The following is a 6,279-nucleotide window of genomic DNA, read 5'->3' on the forward strand; positions in this document are numbered from 1 at the left end:
CTCTCGTTTCTCAAAGGCTTCTCACCACTCATCTCACTGTTAAGACTAGAAGGCTCTTGGGTTGGGTCCCCAAAAGCAGAACCCAGAAACAATTGCGGGGTGCAAAGCAGCACAGCGATTCCAGAAAGTATTGCGAGGAAAGTGGGAAGAGAGGGAGGGGAGGCAGCCAGTCCAGGGGCGTAATCAAACAGGTCATAGCTCCGGGCCACTGGGACTCAGTCCTCCCGCGGAGCTTTGGGAGTTCAGTGTTGGAGCCTCCAGATTTGTTCCTGCGCCAGGGGCAGGAGCTGGGAATTTATTCCATCAGGCCTGTGTAGAAGGCCACTCCCTCCCACAGAGTCGCAGGTACCTGCAGTTGGAATCCATCAAGCTGAGTGCAGGAGAAAGGTGCTGCAGTGAGGCCAGAGCTGAACCTCGCCCCTGGCAGCTCACCCTTTTGCAACAGAGGTCCATGGAAGGACACAGAACATTCTATGCAGAGGCCTTGCAAACCCAAACTCATTCTAGTAGCTCTCTACCCCCAAGGGTCTCCCAGTCCCCACTGATTCTCCCATGGGGTAACTGCTGGTGATCTAAAATAAAATAAAACAGCCAGGTATTTTACCAGCAAAATCAGTTTACTCGGGAACAGCAAAAACTACAATTCGGAACATGCAGTCTATGGTGAACCACAGGCAAGTCCAGAGAAGAGGAAATGAGTTCTGTCAGAGGGGAAATGAGGTTTGCGCGTGGCTATTATAAACCAAGAGTCCATTGGAGGAAACCGGGAGTTCGAAGTGTAGTGGCTTTTCATTGGCTGGCTTATGACAGTGTCTCATTGGCTAGGCTGTTGCCAGGCAAGGAGAAATTTTTTCCTCCTGCTGGATAGTAAGGTAGTAACCCTATTCCTGTTGGAGATGCAAAGGTATGTCTCTAACTGTTGAGTCTGCAACTGACAGCTAGAGGGCATGAGAGCTCCCCCTTCTCTCCTCCCAACTCCACCTTAAATGAGGTTTCTGTTTATTAATTTTCACACTGCCCAGCACTGTGCTTGCAGACTGTCATCATTTACTGGTTGGTGCCAGGGCAGGCTCCAGACCCAAGATGAGCTAATCTAACAAGTCCCTTTCTCTGGAATCCAACCTGCTATGATACTATTTCCCGCTCCAAGGAACAGGAAAGCCCAGGATACAGACAAGACAAGAATGGGGCCTCCATGTGAGCTGCCAGGATGAGAAATGATAAACTCCGGACCCAGTCCATTCGAGCCCCCCCCCCCCCCCCCGCAGCCCTGTCCTCGACTTCCCTGCATCCTAGTTTTAAGCCAACTCCCAGGGCCTTCTATTACTTGTAACCCAGTATCCTTGCCAGCTCACATTGAGTGCGTACTGCAGCTTATGGTCAGGTTGGGGCATCTGCCCTCTCGAATGGATGTTCAGTAGGTCCTTTTCAGAGAGCAGGGCAGAACTGCCTTTCCAGGCGATCCCCAACTGTCTCCCACCCTGCCCTTCCATGCCAGGTCACCTTTTGAGCTCCACTTGGCCTGTTTTCTGCCACCTTCTGGACAGTGGTGGGATGGTAGGGCTGCCAGATGGCATAGGTTCTTAGAACAGTGCTCAGGGCATGTCTGACAGTGGGCAGCACTGAGGTAATGGAGAACTCCTTTAGGGAAGGGACTGTTTCCCTCCTGGTACCAGCATCTGGCACAGGATGGAAACTTGGTATTGAATAAATGAATGAAGGAATGAATGGATAGATGGATGGATGAGTGAATTGATGTATGAACTGAAGTCAGTAAGGGGCTGGCTGGGGCTGACTTATACGTAAAGTAGCCAGAGATCTTGCATTAGATACCATCCCAGATCCCAAATCCTGTTGCATGTGGTTGGCTGCCGTCTCTCAACCCAGCATCTGCTTGGGGGCGGGGAATCAGTGCTGCTCAGTAAGTGAAATGGTGAGGGAGGGGTCCGAAGAGGGAGACAAACTGACCCTTCATCCTCTAACTGTAACACATTGTTTTCTGTATGACTTAGCACTTGATCAACGACAGCTTGCTTACAGCTTCCTTGAGCTCGTTCTTGTGTACACAAAATTGGGCTAAAGTGATGACCGTGTCGGGGTTTAAAAAAAAAAACAGACCAGAAGTTATAGCTATATCTAAATGAGTGAGTCAGTTCCATGAGTCAATTACTCAAGAAATACTGGTTGGCGCCAGGACCTAGTCCAGCCCAGGGAGCCCAACCCCTTGGCATGTGATGATAGAGATGCAGAAGTGTGGCTGCCTTTTATAAACTATCAAGAGTCTTTTTCCCCCTTGCGGCCTAAGTGGGTAAGGAGGAGGTGGGGATCCCAAGGTAAGAATGCCTCAGAGTAGCCCATCCTGGTGAAAAAAACAATCAGCAGGTGGTAGGAGGCCCTCTTCCAGGAGTCGATGCCTCCAGGGTGAGTCTCATCCATTCTTGCACGACATATGCGACCCTGCTCCAAGCCTTGGCTTCTCTGGGCACTAAATGGATGTCCTGGAAGCCAGATTCCAACAGGGGCTCAGAATCCCCCACTCCAACTCCCATCTCTGAGTTCCAGGCCCTTTCAGGGAACGCCCCTCCTCCAAATAGCTCTCAACCAGCCTCAAAGGCTAAACTGCACGATGCAATGCCCTTAGTTCTCCCATCCCTGGAATCAGGTCTCAGATACTACCATCAACTCAAACTTCTAAGGGCACACTTATCACTGTCCTCCTTGCCACCTCCTGCCACCTCCATACCTACGCACCCAGGAGGCTGGGTTTTTGCAAAGGTTTTGAAGGGACCTCACTTAGTCCTTGGTTTCTCATTTTGTAACAGAGGAGACTCACTGTATGCGGTCTTCTCCTCGGAAACTGTCCAGAGACATCAGCTTGTTTAATCCCGCCAGCAACACTGAGGAGTAGAGATTGTTATTTCGCTTTTATAGATGAGAAAACTGAGGATGAGAGATTAAGCCACCTGCACACTGCAGGCAAGTGGCTCTGCTAGGATTCAAACCCAGGTCTTCATGCCCAAAGCCAGTATTCTGTGCATTTCCTGGCTCCCAGGGTATACATAAAACTGTTTCCCCAATCCTGGCAAGAGACGTAGGGTCTTCTTAATGTTTTTATAAGGAAGCATGATCGTATAAGCATGCAATAACTTCTGGGCCTCCTTACCCTGAGAGAGACCTGAAATTTGAAGCAGAGTCAATGAATGTTGAGCTGAATTTGTGCTGGTGTCACTGACAACAGCCATGCAGGGATTTCCAGGATGTCAGGAGAGGTTTCCAACCCCAAAACGACATAGAAGCAGAGGTCATTTGAGCTCCAAGGGCCCTTAGAGGACTTCCAGACCCAGCTTCCTCTACAGACAGAGAAACTGAGGCTCTGAGAAGGACCAAGACCTTCTAAAGTTCACCTGGAGTCAGACACACGGTTCGGGCCAGACCCAGGCTCCCAGCCTGGACCATCCAAGTCAATGTCCCTGACTGACACAGCCAGGCTTGGAGTCAGATGGACTCCAGAATAAATCTGACTCTCAGGTTTTTCTTTAAGAAAAGGCTTTGGCCCGAGTTGTCAGAGCCTCATTCCTTGCTCCTCAGGGACCAGGGACCCCCCCTCAGGCTCTCTCACTGCTGAGTCATCAGCCAGGAAACAGCCCTCTGCCCTCCCCCAAAGCACACCCCACTGCCTTGGGATGTTCTTGCTTCTGTAGAACAGGTTCTGGCATCCCTGGGTGCTGAGAGAAGGGACAGGAGCAGGTCACACTCCTGAGTATTTGTCATTTTAGGACAAATACAGCCTAGGGATGTTCCACAGCCAGGACTGATGCCCTGGCCAGCTCCCCCCAGCACACTCATTCATTCAGAAAATATTACTGGGTACCCACTCTGTGTCAGTTTGTGCTGGATGCTGAGATCTCAAAGAGAGCAAGTTACATGCTTTGTCCCCCAAAGTGGGAAATGAAGAATGTGGTGAGATACATACTGGGATGGGGGAGAGACAGCAGGCCACGGGAGCACAGAGCTGGGGCTCTTCACCCACCCGGGTGCGCTCACCCAGGGAAGGCTTCCTGGAGGAAGTGAGTTAGAGAAGTGATCTGAAGAAGGAATAGGAATTAGGGGGGAAGTGGGTGGAAATGGTGTTCTGGGCAGCGGGTACAGCTTGTACAAAGGCTCAGAGGCAAGACAGTGCAAGGTGTGTTGGAAAAAATTTATCAGAGCGAAAACAAGTACATTTTCCTGGCAGTCTGCACTGGAGAATGAGCAAGGTCAATCTGCTGCCATAAAGATCAGTTCCATAGTCAGGGCTGGACAGCTGCTCTGTGTTCAACCACATGGAGGTGCAGAGAAAAGTAAGGGGTGCTCTTTGCACTCAGAACATGTCCTCCTCACTGGGGAGACAAAACAATTGAATTTTGGGGAGCAGAGCATGAGGTTATCTAGGGGACGTCTACTTGTGGTCACAGCTTCTCACTGAATACCCCCAGTAACCAAGAGCAGCCCATCCTGAAGTCAGCCACGCTTTTGTAGAGAGAGCTGTTTCCTTAAATCAAAAGAAATCTGCCTCCTTAATATGCTCCCCCAACCCCCGTGGTTTTTTTGTTTAGAGGTAATGGCATAAAAGGGGGCTCAACCCTTCTCCCTCCAACAGCCCCTCCAATATTTGGAAGATGGTGCCGATACCTCATCTTGCCCCCAACCCAGGTCTCTCCTTTCCAGTGGTAAACGTGAGCACAGCTGAGGAATAACACTGGGTGATGCCAAAGGCACTGCAGACCAGAGCTCCAGGAGGACTTGTTAGAGCGAATCTGTGGTGGGCTGCAGTCGTCCTGAGCGTCTTACAGGAGGAGAAACCATCCCAGCTGGCTTGGAAGAAGAGGGATTTTGGCAGAGGGAGAAGAAATAGTATTCCCAGAGATGGTACAGCCCAGACAAAGGCACGTCTTCAGCATCAGCTTGTTTTATTCAGTGATCTTACTTTTCCCTAACTGAAAATAATCCATTTGCTATAAGAACTTCAGGAAATGCAGATGAGCAAAGGAAGGAAAGTAAACATACCTATAATTCTACTACCACCCAGAGATAACGCCATGAGTATTTTCACATATATCCCTCAGGACTTGTTTTTCTCTACGTGTGTATGTGTTTTAATGACGCTTGTACTGTACGTAGTCTGCGTCAGGCTTCTTTGCATTTGACAGAATATGATGAATCTTTATCAGGCCACAAAACAGTTTTCTCTAGCATTATTTTGAAGGTTGCATTCATCTTGCACTGAGTGGACATTATGCATTTAACCAAACCCCTATTGTCAGACAAGGATGCTGTTCTCTCTCTTTCTCTCTCTCTGTTTTTTTAACTGTTAGAAATGATGTCTGGATGTTCCCAAGTTCTTTAACAATCCAGGTGTCTTCCTTCTCATTAATAGTCCCGTAATCATAGTCCCTCATAACCAGAGGGAGTCTAGTTCTTTTATCAGGTACCTTCCTCCAGGTGCTTCTGAGAGTGCCCCAGGAAGACCCCATGTTCCACGGATCTGTGGAGTTGCAGCTTGTCCTCCCACCCAGCCAGCCCAGATTGCTCCAGCGACTGCTCCTCTCCCTGTGGTCCCTTCTTGGTATTTTGTAACTGTTTCTCTGGCCATGATCTCCCCACACCCCGTTGTCCCTAAAGTCATTAAAGGCCCTGTATCCATCATGGTCCATTCGGGAGCAAAGAAATCCCTGAAGTTTTTCAAATCCAGGGACTTTTATACAAGGGAGTTGGTTACTTAGGTGATGGAAGAGCTGAGAAGCCAATCAGGGCCTGGGAAGCAGCCTCAAGATTCACCAGGAAGTGGCTCCATCCTTTGAGCTAAAGGGAAAAATGGGAGGAGATGTTATCAGAACTCAGGCCACCTGACAGAAAGATGGTGGCGGCTGCCTGGCGGGAGGGAGCTGGAGCTCCAGAGGAGACACAGCCATTGTACAGGGACCACTCAAGGCAGAGAAAGAGGGGGAGAAATACCCTGATGTCTCTCCTCCTGCTCAGCAGTCTTCCTCCAGTGCCTCCCACTGGCTGAACCTATCAGGAAGCAGTTGACGAAGGAGCCTGGGAAATGTAGTTTCCTGCAAGTAACAGGAAAGGACTGGCACCAGCCATACCTTAATTTCCCCAAAGCACAGCTCAAATTTGACTTTACCAGAGACTCAGAGCTGACAGAAAACAATTACAACACAGAAAAGAAAAGCTGAAATATAGGTCCCTGGATATCACAGCCTATTACATCCTAAAGCCAGGTCCCTTAGGAGC

The 6,279-nt window shown here is 49.5% G+C and overlaps 1 long non-coding RNA gene across 1 annotated transcript; it reads left to right on the forward strand.

Annotated features, from left to right (window-relative positions):
• Positions 1-846: 846 nt before the first annotated feature.
• LOC140700767 (uncharacterized) lies at positions 847-5,063 on the forward strand. The gene is made up of 2 exons (XR_012079405.1): positions 847-904; positions 4,693-5,063. It is a non-coding gene; the product is annotated as an uncharacterized lncRNA (long non-coding RNA).
• The last annotated feature ends 1,216 nt before the right edge of the window (positions 5,064-6,279 follow it).

This window comes from Vicugna pacos, chromosome 13 (genome assembly GCF_048564905.1).
Source record: "Vicugna pacos chromosome 13, VicPac4, whole genome shotgun sequence".
Lineage (NCBI taxonomy): Eukaryota > Metazoa > Chordata > Mammalia > Artiodactyla > Camelidae > Vicugna > Vicugna pacos.